This window comes from Pagrus pagrus (genome assembly GCF_965226575.1).
Source record: "Pagrus pagrus genome assembly, chromosome: 19".
Taxonomy (NCBI): Eukaryota; Metazoa; Chordata; class Actinopteri; order Spariformes; family Sparidae; genus Pagrus; species Pagrus pagrus.
Window position 1 is genome coordinate 28,289,368 of NC_140203.1, and position 17,867 is coordinate 28,307,234.

The 17,867-nt window shown below is 42.2% G+C and overlaps 1 protein-coding gene across 5 annotated transcripts in view; it reads right to left on the minus strand.

Annotated features, from left to right (window-relative positions):
* shroom3 (shroom family member 3) overlaps positions 1–17,867 on the minus strand; it is a 158,312-nt gene that overhangs the window by 114,698 nt on the left and 25,747 nt on the right. The window lies entirely within an intron of this gene.

Here is a 17,867-nt window from a genome sequence, read left to right on the forward strand (position 1 = left end):
AGCCCTGGCACTCCATCGATCATTATCGCCATATAAACAGGTTAAAAGCTCCACACATATCAACCTCTAGTGTAACATTTCAAGCTAGCAGCTATATATACCACTTTCCCATGTATTTAAAAAAGGCTGTGTATGAATAAATCCAAATAGTACAATGATCTTACTGAAAAATTCTGCAGGATTGTCTAAATGGCCCTAAAGTCACAATTCTTTTTCACATTCATTCATGTAAATGTAACAACAAAAATATAATAATAATAATAATAATAATAATAATAATAAGAGGAAGAAGAAGATAATATGTAATTAGTGTTATTGTTATTACTATTATTATTATTATTATTATCATACAAATTTTGTGGATCTACATTAAATGTTGTATGTTGTAGGTCCATATTGTGTATGCTATCATGCCCAAACTTCAATGCAATGCAACTACCCTGTAATGGGGCCACATTTTGGTGGCTGTGATGTTTAAAGGCTTACTTTGTGTCCTGTGAATTCTTTTTCTTTCTTTTAAAAAAAAAACAAAAAACGTTGCTGTTTGACGGAGACAGTTCACATATTTGGCACTTTAACTGTCAATTAGGATATTTTTATTTTTGTTATATTTCATTTAAAGAAACACTGGAACACACTTTACTGAAAGGACACATTTTGCCATCTTTTTGAGTTGTTATAAACTGATTAGCCTAACGTATCTGAAATTTTGGATAGTTGGCATGAATTTAAAATGTTATGAAAATGACCAATCAAAAAGTTTTTCGCTGTGGCCTTGGCCTGCCCAAATAGGATGGTGGCGGTGATTCACATACCACCACTGCCCTGTTTGGTGCCAGGACAAACCCTGTATCAGATTCTTGACCAGCTTGAGATGATTTCATTAATTTTGGTGATTTGTTTTGCTTACAATCACAACAACAAAGGGTTCTGAATTTGCTACTGCTCTGATTCACCCATCTGACTGGCACCTTCTCCTATGCGATGGCAGCAGAATCTTATTGGTATTGTTTTTAGAGCCATCCACAATACCATACTGACAGAGAAGACATTGGTCCTTAGGAACAAAGCTGAAATAAATAATAATTCATATTCATATTATTTATCGTTTATCGTTTGGCGAAATATCACGATACAAAACGTGACGATACGCATCGACTTTGAAAAAAATGGATCGCGAAATGAAGACTAGATGGCACTGCCACATGATTTGTGTAGTATATAAATAATTTAGTGTGTGTGTTTGTGTGTATATGTGTGGGGCAGGCATACAGTCTATGGTGGCAGGCTGGCAGCACCATCTGCTGGTCACAGCGCATGCTGCAACAACAACACTGTACAGCAAGCTAACAAACATTAGCACCAACTACCTTGCCCTCAAACTGCCGAACAATGGAGTCGAATGAGGTCGAAATTGAGGACGCTCCGCCTGGATACAGGTCATTTGTCTGGCAGTATTTTGGCTTTCTCATTAAAAAAAGACAAAGCCGGCAATAGAGTAACTGACAAGACTAAGACTATGTGTAAGCTATGCTATGCCGTCACTCCGTACACCACCTCCAACACAACAAACATGAACCACCACCTTCAACGTCACCATAAAAATGTGAAGACGGCCCCAGAGAAAACAAGCCTACCGAAGGGACAGCTGACCATGAAACAAGCACTGACACCAACTCTACCCCCGTCAAGTCTGTGTGCAAAACAGGTAACCAGGCTCATTGGCGAGTTCATAGCGGACTATATGGCTCCATTTAACATTGTAGAGAACAGAAAATTCATCCAAATGTTCAAGGTGCTGGAGCCCAAGTTTAAGATGCCATGCCGAGGACATTTTTCAGAGAAGGTAATCCCGGAAATTTACAATGAAACCAAACAAAGCGTGAAAGAGTGTCTCAAAAATGCCGACTGCATCGCCCTGACCACCGACGGCTGGACGTCGTGTGCAACACAGACTTATATCACCATAACAGCACAAGTCATCGATGAGAAATGGGAGAGTAAAAGCTTTGTGTTGCAAACTCGTGAGTTAAGTGAAAGTCATACTGGTATTAACATAGTTCACGTGTTGAGAAATGCACTGAGAGAGTGGGAGCTAACGAGGCCACAAACAACCATTGCTTGTGTCACAGACAACGCAAGCAATATGGACATTGCAGTGAGAGAGAGCGGTCTCCATCCTCACATCAAGTGCTTGGCGCACGTTGTGAATCTGGCCAGTAAGCGGGGCTTGGCTGTATCCCGCATCGCGCACCTTCTTGGCCGTGTGCGAAGAGTAACTACATTCTTTCACAAGAGCACCACGGCCACCTCCGTCCTGGCCAACAAGCACACCCAGTTGGAGCTGCCTCGGCATAAGCTCAGCACCGATGTCCAGACCAGGTGGAATAGCACGTACGAAATGCTCGCGCGCTACCTGGAACAACAAGCAGCTGTCTCAGCAGCACTGAGCAGCCCAGAAATCCGAAGGAATGCGAGAGAAATCGACACCCTGGATAACACTGATATATCAGATGTAGAAGACATAGTGAAACTGCTTAAGCCACTGAAGACAGCCACAACAGTTGTCTGTGATGAAAAAGAGCCCACTGTTTCACTTATAATGCCACTGAAGTACATGATCGAGCAAAGCATGTCACCAGACGAAAATGACACACAGACCATCGGCAACATGAAAAGTGCAATCCTACTTGACATCTCGGATCGGTATTCTGGGGACTGTAATGATGTGCTGCAGGAGTGCACAGCGCTTGACCCACGATTCCGAAGCCTGTCCCATCTGAATAATGAACAACGCGAGTCCGTCTATGCCCGGATACGTGAAAAAGCTGCAGGACTTCATTTGCAACGCAACCAGGTAGACTAACTTTCATTGAAAAAAAAACAGAGTGCACAGCGCTTGACCCACGATTCCGAAGCCTGTCCCATCTGAATAATGAACAACGCGAGTCTGTCTATGCACGGATACGTGAAAAAGCTGCAGGACTTCATTTGCAACGCAACCAGGTAGACTAACTTTCATTGAAAAAAAAAATGTGGAGGTGTGCTGTGCGTGTGTGCTGTGCGTGTGTGTAACTGTGTATGTGTAGGGTACAGCCTGAAAACGTATTTCTCATATCGATTGTTTTTTTTTAATTAGTCGATCCGAGTGAATGAGAGAGAGAGAGTGAGTGAGTGTGTGTGACAGAGTGAGAGAGATGGAGAGAGTGTGTGTCTGTGTGTCCATGTCTGTGTGTGTGTGTGTGTGTGTGTGTGTGTGAGAGAGAGAGAGAGAGAGAGAGAGAGGGAGTGAGGGATTGAAAGAAATGTTTGAGCTAGTTTTTCTATTTTATTTTTTTAGACCAGTGACACTGATGAAAGAACAACTAGGGCCAGTGCTTCAACACCAGGGGCAGCAGCAGCAGCAGAGCAGGCCGTGGTCATGATTGAGACAGCACAGGGAGCAGAGCAGAGCCAGGAAGAGCCAGTAGAAGGAGAAAGGCAGATGCAGGATGTGACACAGCCTCCCCCACCAAAGAAGACAGCGCTAGAAGATCTCCTTGGGAGCTCCTACACTACTCTTGAGACAGTGCAGTCCAGCAGAGGGATTGAAATGGAGATACTCTCCTACAGAAATGGGATTCCTATCCCACTCAACAGTAGTCCACTTGAGTGGTGGAAAGTTAATGCATATGCTTACCCCATACTTGCCCCCCTTGCCAAAGCCTACCTTTGCATTCCTGCTACGTCAGTGCCCAGTGAACGGGTCTTTTCCACGGCAGGAGACATTGTGTGTGCTCAAAGATCACTGATTACACCAGAACATGTTGATATGTTAGTTTTTCTGAAGAAGAACCAGTCCTAGGCCAGGGCCATGACTTAAGAGAGGCTGAGATAACTTAATCTAGGGTTAGAGCACTAAGGGAGTGTTCTTGTTTGTGTTTGAACTGTTGGGCCGTGTGTTTCCCTGTGTGCAACTGAAACAAAAATAAATAAGTTGTAATTACGCAGTAATATTTTGTCTTTTTTTCTTTTTTGATATCGTATCGTGACGTATCGTTTCGTGACCCTGGCATATCGAGGTGCATCGTATCGTGAGTTTAAGTGTATCGTCCCATCCCTTATGTCCATACTGCTATTTCTTCAGATTCTGTTGATATTTTTAGTTATTTTTGTTTTTGTTTTAATACAAAATTCTGGTATATTGCTACTTTTCCTCAACTTATTTAGAAGGCTTCTGTATTTTTAGATTGAGGAACAGGGCTGTGCAATCTATATGATATTTTTTTATTTATATTTTTCCTAGATTTTGGATATTGTTATATCGTGATATGACATGATACTGTAAGTGTTGTCTTTTACTGGTTTCAAAGGATGCATTACATATATATTGTGATATTTGATTTTGTCGCCCATCCTAGCATTTATAAAGTGCTTTTGTGAGATTTCAAATATTGAGATATACTGTATATTGTCTATTGAGATATAGCCTAAAAATATCATTATAGTATTTTAAGGCCATATTGCCCATATGGAGGATCATAAAGAGACTATTACATGAAAACTTGGAGATGAAAATTTAGAGTGAAAAATAAGTCTTCTGAAACCAGCAGCTCCTCCACACATTGATAAGCATCAACTCTCCAAAAAAGCAGCAATTTTACCATCTTAATTCCCTTGATCAAAAGGTCTCAGCTGCTGTTCCATGGCTACTTCCACGTATGACCTATTGATATGCGCTACAGCGGTCAATTGATGAGCTTCAAATGATGTGATACTCTAAGTTTAGAAATAGTAGCTGTAAATAACCCAATTTGTGTTTTTTGAAAAAAGTTTATTTTATTGTGTAAGATTTGCTTGTGGTGTTTCGGGTCATGCTTTTATTTTGAAAGTGACTCCCAGGTATCCTTGCGGAGTTCCTGTTTTAGCGAAGGGTAAAATGAAGTTGAGAAACGGCAAATGCTGTGAGCAAAAACGATCATGAAAAGCGAAAGGATTTCTAGAATGTGTGTGAGAGCTACAATTCAAGCATGTACATTGACCTACCTCCCTCATACACTAAAGAGTCTATTCCTTTGAATCGTGATCATATACCCACACATGAAACAGCACAACAATGGCCACATCTAACAGAAATCGCTGATAAGTTGCCGCCTCTCCTCAGCTGTGATGTAGGACTTCTAATAGGGTACAATTGTCCCAGAACATTAGCACCAAGACAGGTTTTATCAGGAAAGGACAATGAACCGTATGCATCCTTACAGATTTAGGGTGGAGCATTGTTGGTGGCTCTACACCATACCTTGATGAAGAGTCCAGCCTGTGTCACAGAGTCACTGTGAAGGAAGCCCCTCTAGTTACGCCGATGGACGTGATAAGTGCTCTGGAGTCAGACTTTAAGGACATCAAAGGAGATGACAAGACTGTCTCACAGGAGGATCTTGTGTTCCTTAGTAAACTCAAAGAGGGCATAAAGAGAAATGATGAGGGACATTATGAGATGCCTCTGCTCTTTAAGCAACAGCTACACTTACCTGACAACAAAAGACTAGCTGAAATCCAGCTCAGTCATTTACAACAAAGTTTCAACAGAGATGAACATTACAAGAACTAAACAACATATATGAAAGAAATCATTGAAAAAGGTGACGTCGAAGAAGTGTACGATGATGGAACTCAAGGTGAACGATGGTATATTCCCCATCATGGCAACTATCACCCTTAAAAAGCCTACCAAACTGTGAGTTGCATTTGACTGCTCTGCAAAGTACAGTGGCACAAGCCTTAAAGTGTAACTCTTGCCAAAATGCAACCTAGGCCTTTTTATGTGAATGTACCCGAGTCAAACCTTTGTGTTAAAGCATAATTATGAGGAAAAAGCCACTTTTAAGATTTACCGTAGTTTCCTTTTCGGGTCAAAATAATTTTCAATTGCGTGCTAGGGGCAGCTGTATGGTAGCATCAAAATCGCTATTTTTAAAACACTAAAAAGACTCGACACAACATGAAACTTTGCTCGTAGTATCACCAGGGTCTCTACACATGAACATGAGCATTGAGAACATTGTTTGTGTACAAAGAGTTTACTAAAAACAAGGTTTTTGAACAACTCACGTTAGCAGTAGCAGTAGCCCTCCTGCCAGTCGAGATGTGTCGATCCCTGGTGTAACATGAAGCTTTCTCCTCCATGTTACGCCGCACTCGGAGATCGAAAAAATAGCGATTTTGATGCTACCATACAGCTGCCCCTAGCACGCAATTGAAAATGATTTTGACCCAAAAACGAAACTACAGTAAATCTTAAAAGTGGCTTTTTCGTTGTAATTATGCTTTTACACAAAGGTTTGACTCGGGTACATTCACGAAAAAAGCCTAGGTTGCATTTTGGCGAGAGTTACACTTTAACGAGCATCTTCTTACAGGACCAGACCTGATGAACAATTTAACTGGTGTCCTCTTAAGGTTCAGACAGCACTAACGTGTGACATTGAAAAAATGTTTCACCAGTTCCACGTCCAGGAGGGTGACCGCAACTACCTGTGATTCCTGTGGTGGAGAGATGGTGACACAAGCACACAACCTCAGGAATACCGAATGAAGGTGCATCTTCACGGTGCAGCATCATCCCCTGGCTGTGCAAATTATGGGCTAAAATACCTAGCCAAGGAAAACAATCACTCACATCCTGTAGGATCCCAGTTTATTGCAAAGGACTTTTATGTGGATGATGGAGTCACAGGTTGCTGTGGAAAAAGCAGTTGGTGCGAGAAGCAAGAGAGATATGCTGCAAAGGTGGTCTCCGTCTTCACAAATTTGTCTCAAACAGCCATGTTGTTCTACAAAGCATCCCTTCGTCAGAATGTGCAATGAATACCAAGTCAAAGGACCTGACGCTCGATGACATGCCTCAGGAACGAGCATTAGGGATTCACTGGAGCATAGACAAGGATGGCTTCAGATTTAGCAACACGCTGAAAGCCCAACCAGCAACACGTAGGGGCATCTTGTCAACTGTTGCCTCCATATATGACCCCCTCGGATTCCTTGCACCATATAGGCCAAAGCCTTCAGTTATCAAGCTCCTCTTCTGTGGAACCATCTTCCTGTTTTGGTCCGGGAGCCGGACACCCTCTCTACCTTTAAGAGTAGACTTAAGACCTTCCTTTTTGATATAGCTTATAGTTAGGGCTGGCCCAGGCCTGTCTTGGACCAGCTCTTAGTTATGCTGCTATAGGCCCAGTCCGGGGGACAAATGATACACTGAGCTTCTCTCTCCTCCTCTCCTCTCCATCTGTATACATTATGCCTGCATACATGCCCCATCTCTGCATGTCACTGACTTCACTTCTTCCGCGGATTCCTTGTGCTTTCTAGTCCTACAGGCTCTCATGGATCCTGGCCGCGCCCGGGTCGTGGATCGTGGATGCGCCTACTGCCATGGCCCTGCCTGACACCCACCACTACTGTTGCTAATATTAGTCATATCTCTGTTACATACGTTTCACTACTATTATTGTAATGCATTACTACATACTATCCTTACCGTTAACCATTACTACTGTTATTACTAGTAGTCACATTTCCATTATGTGCATTTCATTATTATTGCTGTAATACCTCTTTATGTACTTACATTCCTGTCAACCATCTATTATACTTGTATACATTGGGATCTCGTTGATCTGCTCTGTACATGCGACATCTATTGCACGTCTGTCCATCCTGGGAGAGGGATCCCTCCTCTGTGGCTTTTTTTGGGGCAAATTTTTCCTCACTCGAATCAAGGGTCGAAGGACAGAGGGTGTCGTCTCTGTACAGATTGTAAAGCCCTCTGAGGCAAACTGTGATTTATGAATTTAGGTTATACAAATAAAATTTGATTTGATCTGATTTGATATATTCTCACTGGGAAGAGAATCCTTCAGGAAATGTATAATCAAGGAACTGGCTGGGATGACCTCTTGCCAGAGAGTCTCAAGCCAAGGTGGGAGAGCTGGTGACAAGACTTCATCAACTTAGAGAGAATAAACATCGCTCGATGTTACCTACCTGCCAATTTTGGAGAAATAGCAGAAATTGAGTTTCACCACTTTTTTGATGCTAGCACCAGCGGATATGGTCAATGCTCCTATCTGAGGGCCAAGAACCAAAGAGGAGATATTCACTGTTCTCTTGTGATAGCATAGGCCCGTGTCTCTCCCACAAAGTTGATCACAATACCAAGGCTTGAACTAACTGCAGCAGTGGTATCAGTCACTGTCAGCAATATTTTGAGAGAGGAGCTTGGTTATGCAAACAGAAAAGAGTACTTCTGGACAGACTCAAAGGTAGGCCTGGGCTACATAAACAACGATGCACGATGCTTTCATACCTTTGTCGCTAACAGGGTCCAGAAGATACACCAAAGCACAAGTCCTCAGCAATGGTTTTACGTTCCCTCAGAGGAGAATCCAGCAGACAGTGCATCCAGAGGGAAGACTGTAAACAAGTTGATTTCATCCAACTGGTTCACTGGCCCCATGTTCCTCTGGGAACAAGAATTAGCGACACCAAAGGATGTGGTGCTGGATCTGCCCATAGGTGATCCAGAAGTCAGAAAAGCACAGACATTGCTAACAAAAAACGAGAAACCAATGAGTCTTGCAGACCCTCTCTCCAAGTTCTCCTCATGGTCCAGAGCAACAAAGGCTGTGGCTCGCCTTTTACGATGGGCAAAGAAGGTCAAATCAAATGCTCCATCTACAGTTAGCGAACAAGAGAGTGCTGAACGTGTTATAATCCGAGCTGTGCAAAGTCAAGCGTATGAGAAGGAAATAAATCTGTTAAACAAAGGAAGTCAACTTCCACGTCATAACAAACTGTACCAGCTTGATGTCTTCGTTGACACAGGTGGTCTTCTCAAGGTGGGAGGAAGACTCTGCAATTCATCCCTCACTGATTCATTCAAACACCCAGTTGTCATTCCCAAAGAGCATCGTGTGACAACGCTGATCATAGCTCAAAATCATGAAAGCATCAAGGAAAAGGCTTCACCATGAATGAAATCAGATCAAGTGGCTACTGGATTCCTGGTGTTGGGACCGTCCACATGGTTCTGACATTGGATTGGATCAACGACCCTTATGTCCTGTAGGTGGCGCCTGCTTGTCACAGCCCCCCCAGGTTTGAAACTCCCATCTCCCATTGTCTGCGAGCGCACCTGAATGCGTCAGTTTCCGCTGCAGCCGGAGGAGATAAATACAGCGGCAGACCCTTTTCAACGCAGTCCCAGAGTTACATGTTGCTGGAAGCATCAGCTTTTGCCTACGCAACCATTACTCTAAGGGAGCCTACAGATGTCTGGACTTATTTTTCCCGCCTAGGCAGCAGTCTTTCATCTCGCTGGACGAGCCAAAACTGCGCCGTGTTCACCAAACACGCTCCGGATCCTGAAAAGATGCTGTGCAACCAGCCTCTCTTTACCTGCCTGCAGAAGGAGGATCATTTTATTTTTCCTCAGAAAACGTCCGCTTTTGCCCGTTTTCTTATTGCCCGTCAACTACGCTGTCTTAACAGCCAACGCAGAACACTGCACCTGCCTTTAATCCACGCCGAGGAAACGAGCTGGTTTAAGGAAGACACGACTACAAGTGAGGCTTATTTAGTGTCTGGGCAGATACTAGAAGTTAGCGTGTATTGTATGCTTGTGAGCTACATTGTTCTTTGTGAGTTTTGTGGACTGCCGTGTCCCTCTTTTTATTGCTCTTCGTTTTACGTGGTAAAACGTTTGCTTTCCATTTTTGCTAATCACGAGCTGATTTGAGCATCTCCACGCCGTGGAGGGGGAGTGTTAGCTTAGCCGCCGCTAAGGGCATTGGCCCTTTGTCTTTGTCTTGCGCTCTCTCTTTCCCTCTCTTTAACTAACCCACATGTACATGTACACACACATTAGGGGTTACGCACGCACACATGTAATCTTATGGCCAACCTGTTGGAGACTTATGGTTGATGACCTCGCTATAACATAAGATACGTGTGTCTCGTGATATCTCGAGACGGACGCCTCGTGGTAGCATGTCCACCTTTTGTGGAACCGTAGGTCACTTTCCCTACAAATTCTTCTCGTGTGCAATCAAAGTGCACACAAGGCTAACGGTGGTGTAACCATTGTTCAAATCTCGCGCGTTTGTTCATTTGACTAGCTTTAGGTGACGTATTCACGTCCACCATTTTTAGAATTCTAGACATATGATTCAGCAAAATGTATTGTCTTTTTTTAATTCGTATCCACGCGTGACTTGGAGAAGTCACGTTTCGGCCATTTCTGTAGTCGAAGGAACGTGAGTTCCCCCATTTCCTGTTCGGCTATTTTTGTAGTCCTTTAAACGGAACACTCCGTGATGTCACCCTCCAAGGGAGCGTGACCACCATTTTGGCTCTCCGCCATCTTGTTTCTTTGACTACAACCGCCATCTTGGCTCCTCTTTCTTTGTCTCTGACACACACACACACACGCACACACACACACCCATGCTTGTTTGTTATTTGTGCTTGAATTTTTGTCTCAGTTTAGTTTCATAGTTTAGCTGCTTTGGTTGAGTAATTGATTTGTGTTTATTGAAAGTACTATTGATTTAATCGATTTGCTAACAATAATAAAGTCTATTATATTGTACATAGCAGTTTTCTGTGATTATTTTATGCATATGTTTTGTAGCATTTATTGGTTGTGATGGTCAGTGCTATTTACAAATATTTACATTTAAAGTCCGTTTAAAGCAAATTCAGCCATTTTCTTCTAAACACATTAAATAGGTCATAAATGTATTCCCTTAAAACATGTAAAAAGTCATTCAACCATTTAGAATTTAATTATGGAGTTAGGCTGCCAAACTGTTTTTCTACATTTCTGTGTTCAGGATTTAATGGGCGGGTCAGAAATCATAGCCGCGTTACGTAGTGATTAGCGGCTATGATTAGCATAAACCCCGCCCTGCTGCGGCAGCTGTATAAATACATTCAGTGCATTAGCTTCGGTGGTTTTCCCGCTTGCTCTCGAGTCTCTAGCATCGCTTACTATAGTAGCTAGCTAACCAGTAAACTAGCCAGTCATGTCTCCTCCAGGTCGCTCTTGCATCTTTCCTGGATGCCACAGTGTGCAGGGTAATGGCTCAGTTAGCTTATTTAAGTTTCCTACCGACGACAACCTAAGGAAACGGTGGATCGATTTTGTCAAGGGGAGCTACTGTGGAGAGTTAAAAATCACCACCAACACCAGTCTCTGCAGTGTCCACTTTACCCCCGATAGTTACAGCAACTACCACCAGGTAAAGTCTGGATTTCTGCAGAGTCCGTTGATGCTGGTCAGTGGGGCCGAACCGACCCTCTCCATCCCCGGCTTGCATCCTCCCGTCCGGCCAACAGCAAGTGCCACCATGACGACCACCGGCATTATGTGCCCGCCACCGACCCTCTCCTTCCCGCCAACAGCGGCTGCCACCATCACGGCCGCCGGCATTACGTGCCCGCCACCGACCCTCTCCTTCCCGCCGACAGCGGCTGCCAGCATCACGGCCACCGGCATTACGTGCCCACCACCGACCCTCTCCGTCCCGCCGACAGCAGGTGCTCTCATCTCCGCCACCGGCATTACGTGCCCGCCAGAGAGTGTAAGTGTGTGCTTATGTTATAAATATTGTAGTCGTTTAATTAAATGCATTTTGCTGAAGGTGCAAATCCTGAAAGTGACTTTACATTGTGCATCCTGTCATGCCCATGTGATGTTAGCAAATGTTATTGCATGTAGTCATGACATGATTTGGCCTCATTCCCTGAGTCCATCTGACAGCACAATGATAATCCACAGGTAATATTTTATGTGCACCAATATAGCTATGACAAGGAATTGTATGTAGACCGGGGTTTCACGTTTGTGTGTATTGTAAAACATGGACCGAGGGACACCTAAAATGAGCGCCCTGAGCGCGTTTTTTTTCACAGAAGGGAGCAGCTAGCTTAGACGGAGTCGATATGTGAGTTATCATTTTCTGTGCTCATGCAGCATACATGATTCAGTTATTTCAAAACTAAAGCTACTCCACAGCTGGTATTATTTTGGATTACTGTCACTGTTGCACGAATCTGCTCATTTTTAACAACAGCATGCTTTTGTATAGTTAATCAATAGTAATGCATCGTATTCTAGAAGATGATATATGTTTGGCGCCTTTCTGTTCTGTGAGAACCGCATATCTATAAAAGGTACACTCGTGATGTCAGCTCAGTAACAATGCACTTTCCAGCTGATAAAAAGAGGGTTTTATATTACATTTTATTTAGAATTTAGGAAAATTGTATCTGCTTACATACAATCCTTCAGTTATCACTGTAGATTTGAGATTCACTGTACAGGAAATTTTATTCTGAAAAGTAAGAGTAGATATAGATAAAACAGCATAAAGAATAAATGCCCAAGTAATGTACAAATAACTGTAAAGTAAATGTATTATTGACATTCCATCACTGCAAGATTTATTAGACAAGTAATTTTTACTGTTATCTCGTTTTGACAAAGCAGTCTCCTCCAACCACGAGAGAGGCAGCATGCCAGTGTGGTGACGTGAAGAAAGACACCAGGGAAATTGGATGTCAAACAGACCGCTTTGTGGGGAAAAGGACTGTGGCAACACAACTGTCCAAAGGAACACTTGTCAACAGAAACAGTACAGGTATGTGTACCTGTTCTCAGTTTGACTTTTCAAATGTCTGTGGTGTTGCCATATTCTGGGTATAAATAGCATAATAGTTGAAAAAAACACTGATTTATTATTACATTGCTATCATACATTATCATAATTTGAATATATGTTTTCCAGGTTCTCAGGTTACAGTATCCACAAAGAGTGTTGCTGTGGGTGACACAACATTCCAGTTTCTTCCGTTACAATCTTCAACTCCACTAAAGCGGAAAGCCTTACCTGAGAACCCACCAACAAAGCGTCCTCACTTGGAGTTTCCATCTATTCAGGAGTCTGAACCTAGTGTGAGCTTTGTAGATCCTGATGACTCCAGCTACCTCCCCATGTCTGTGTCAGTTGACACCACCAGTGAACAGTAAGATAACTTTGCTTGTTATAGATCCTTACTAATCTTACATAATAGTAACAATGAATTTGTCAACATATATATTCTCACATCAGCATTTACTTTCTGATATGTATAATAATATACTTTGTAACAACTGTTGCCTGTGGTTTTCTTTGTCAATAGAGCAACAACCAAGCCAGTGCAGGACATGGTGAAGTATTTGGTGTACGAGGAGTGTCTGCTTGAGCTTTTTAAAATCTGCCCCACCAGCTCAACAGTATGCAAGGTAGAGACATTTGTAAAAGGAACATTCCTTTCTGTGACCCAGAAGTGCCTCCACCAGAGTTGCTTCTACAGCAGACAGTGGAAGAGTCAACCACTTCTGGGCAGCTCTCCTGCAGGGAATCTGTGTATCCCAAAGTGCTACTGAGAGATGTAGTGCATGTTGTGAACATTGTTTGAGTGCTACTGATTACTCTGATTTTACATTACAGGTGCTGAATGCAATGCACGTGAGAACCTTCTCAAGAATGACACACCGTAATCATGTGCATAACTACATTCTGGCTTCCGTGCTGCATAAATGGCGATCACACCAGACTGACCAGCTTGAGGAACTGAAACAGAGGGAAACTGTATCTCTTGCTGGTGACATGCGTGCTGACAGTCCCGGCCATTGTGCAAAGTATGGCTCATATTCCTTGATGGATCTCAAAACAAACAAAGTTGTTGATATCCAACTTGTACAGGTAAATAGAGACTAAGTAGATTATTTGCTTGAAAATTTGTTGTTATTTTTAAAATGAAGTTACTTTGTTATGTCTGTTGATCCACAGAGCAATGAAGTGGGAAGCAGTGTCCGCATGGAAAAGGAAGGGCTGATCCGGAGTTTGGACTTTCTTGAAAAATCTGGTGTCAAAGTGGCTTCCTTGGTGACAGACCGACACACGCAGGTCCAAAAGTTCATTCGGGAACAGAAACTAAACATTGACCACATTGACCACACCCATGATGTGTGGCATTTATATAAAGGTGAGATAATATGGAAAATGTAGTTTATTTATTATTTGTATGACTGCTAATCCTGTGCAACTTTAACACCCACTGTGAAAATTCTCTTACATCCTTACAAACTGTTCTCAGCCCTCACCAAGAAGGTGGAAGCCATCTCCAAGGAGAATGACTGCCACAAGGTGAAATCGTGGCAAAAAAGCATAAAAAATCACCTCTACTGGTCAGCATGTGGTTCACCTAGCGGAGAGGTAACAGTGGCAAAGTGGACATCACTTCTGAACCACATTCAGAATGTGCATGTTCACGACGACCCTCTGTTCCCTGAGTGCCTCCACGCCCCTTCCAATGATAAGAAGAAGTGGCTGAAGCCTGGTATTCCATTTTTCAACAGCATTATGTATTTTACTTATACTTCTCTAATATGTTCTCAGCAGCTATACACTAATCAACACGTTTCTGACTTTTTTCTCCTCCAGCAACAAAGCCGACCTACAGGCTGGAGAAGGTGCTCATGAACAAGCGCATTCTCAGTGATGTAAAGAAGCTGAGCCCTCTCTATCAAACATCTGCCTTGGAGGGGTTCCACAGCGTGATTCTGCGCTTCGCACCCAAAAATGTGGCCTTCTCATACCTGGGAATGCTCTGCAGGTAAATTGTGCTGTAATCATGTCAATATTGTGTAGTTAAAAGATTCCAGAATGTAATTTGACTTGTGCGTTATGCAAGTGAAAAACTGACAAGTGAAAACATTACAACATTTTATGTCTACACTAGTGACCGTGGCACTTGAAATGTTTTTGTAGTAATCCAATACAAATCCTTCTTTTATCAGGCTTTACCTGGCTGCATTGCATTTCAATGAGAATTCTGCACGTAGCCAAGCAAGGACTGCTTCAGGAGAACGGCGGTTCCAAATTAAATTTCCCAAGGCCAAGAGTGGGGAACATGTTGTGTCCGTGGTGAAGACAAGCTATACTACAGGTTAAGTTGTCATCTCTATAATATGTATAATTCAAAACCCTTTCACCCAGCTGGCAACATTTTGGGAAGACTTGAGTGACGAGGTATAAATATCTAGGCTGTAAACACAAAAATTCTATATTTTTGCCATTGTGCCAGAGTTTAGACTGTATTAATTACTCTAACAATGTGCTATGTTTTGTGCTCTCTCCTTTTGTTTTAGAATATGTCACTGAGCTTATGGACCTCCTTTTTAATGAAATTGTCCATGACCCTGCACCCTTTGTCGCTGAGATGAAAGCAGTGTCTGTCCCTGGATCCCTGTGCTCACAGTATGAGCGACCTGAGAAGGCAGATGCAGTTGACAGCCATGTTTCCAGGTTCACGCTAACGTCACGTTCACCAGGACATGATGAGTCAACACCCATCTAACCCCACAAACATGTAAGTCACAGCCACAAGGTATGTTGCAGTGGTCATGATGACAGCCTAATCTGTCTTTTCATATTCCTGTCTTTTTTTCTTTTCCCCATGTACAGGTCTCAGTGTTACTCAATAATTAATTTATTAGAAGTGCATTATAACATTGGATACATTTTTAAACAAATAAACAAACAAACATGAAGACTAAACTAAATAAATTCTCAATATTTAAATGGGGGGTTTAAAACTGGTGTACTCCCCATCTTCATCTGGGTACTCCTGCTGTATACGGAGGACAACACAGGAAGGGATGACAACCCAGTTGTCCTTTCCCAGATATCCCAAGCACCACGACACAAAACTCCTGTAGGCCAGATAGCGAGCACGCCTGTAATTAAAAAAAAAAATGGGTTGGTAGGTTGTCCTCGGTGTGATCAAATTTGACACTGTGGAGCTGTCTTTCATAAAACATTATCAATATGTGTTGTCTTTATAGAAGAACCTATCTGAAACCAAGTTAAACTTGTTTGATTGATGTAAACAAATGTAAACAAAAGCCTTTCCCTCTACATTTTGTCATGTCTTACAGATCGGGACCTCAGAGGATGAGTTTGATTCATCAACCTGATGTCTGCCTCATCATATTGGCTGAATGGATGGACAAGAAAATGGACAGCAGTTTTTTTTTATTCCATGGAACTTCCACGACCACACATCTACATTTTCAGAAAGAATAATCATCTAGTGATTAAAAATGTCCAATCATGTGCATTTAATATATACATCTATATATCAGTGTAATGTACATGTTGGTTGATTTAATATGTTTAGAGACCCATGTGAAAAACAGCTCCAGAATGAGCCAGTCTTTATTGTTAGCAATCTGTCCTACATGAGAGTGGATATATGGCTGAGGAAGATGAGGGATTAAAATGGTTACAGTCAAGCAGTACCCTTTTTTTTAGTTTATATAAAATACACTGTATACATTAGTCAACATCACTAATATGATTGTATAAACAGTGCAAGTTTTTTCTCAGGTACTAAACCTTACTGGTCTTTGAAAGGCATGTCATTTGTTCAAGAGCAGTGTAATTTAAAAACATCCGAGGACTGTCAATAAAAAATATTTAATTGTCTAACTTACACAGATCTTTCCTTTGCCTCCAGTGGCCCATGGTCTGCCTTATAAATGTTCAGGGCATTCTGCAGGGAGTAGGGGTTCAGGCAGACTGGCTCAAGGCCTGGATGAAGAGTCATGCAGCGTGGCTCTTCAGGCAGCTCTCCACATCAATTCTGAACCTATAGGAGTATGTGTAATAAGGTGTTTTAGTGCTAGACATCTAGTATGCTGCTGTTTATGTATTCATTATTTGAATGATTACTATGACAAACTGTTTTTCTTAACATACAGCATTAAGCTCTTTGCAGCAGACATTTTCCACCTCTGTGGGCATGGCTCTGCATTATCCACATGTGCACCTGCACAACAAGCACATTTTTAATCTCACTGTGACTAATATCAACCATTTCAGTTGTCAATTCTGAATTATGAAGCATGTTACAACAAAATGACCTAAACAGTTGAAGCATATTGTCTTACTCAGTCTGTGTGTTGTAATTACAGAAGTGTATTGCTGCCACACCAGAAAAAATAAAAACTGATAAGTATCACGTTATAACATGATACTGATCAGTTTTTATTTTTTCTGGTGTGGCAGCAATACGCTTCTGTATGTATGACACTTAGCAATCCACAAATTAATCAGAAGACAGGTAAGTTATAAAAATAAAGTATTGTTTAATCTGCGAACAGACAACTATCTGGTTAAGTGTCAAAATACGTTTAGTTCTTTATTATTACCTATTGATAGCCTAACTGTATTTGGCTAGGCTATAACGTTTCTAGTCAGTAATACATATTGCTAAATTGCATAAATGGGAGAAATAAATTACCATTCTGATGGAGCCTGTGAGGAACGAGGCTGAGCATTATCAGTGTCTGACTCAGAGTCAGTTTCTGGCTCTGATGGCTCAAACAAGTAGGGCTGGGTCCTTCAGATGATGCTGCTAGCACTAGCTTCCATTGTTGCTAGGCTACGTCCTTGTGCAGTACACGGAGGCGGCTCCCCTCCCGCGCGTGGGCGTGGTTTCAGCGCCTCTAACTGACACGCCCCCAGCGTTTCACAGCAGAGAGAAGTGCTTGTTTTTCCATGATTTTGAGACCTAATTTTATATACTTAGCAATTTTTTTAGTCTTTCAAATTTGGCTCAGTGGTCAATGATACTCATAACACAATTTTTTTGCTGCTTTACACGCACTTTAAAGTGAACCCTTCTTTTGAGACTAATTTTGGTCTGGTTATTGGTCCCTGATTTCAGGGTGGTGCCCCGTTTTAACGATTTGAAGATTAATTTTATTCATT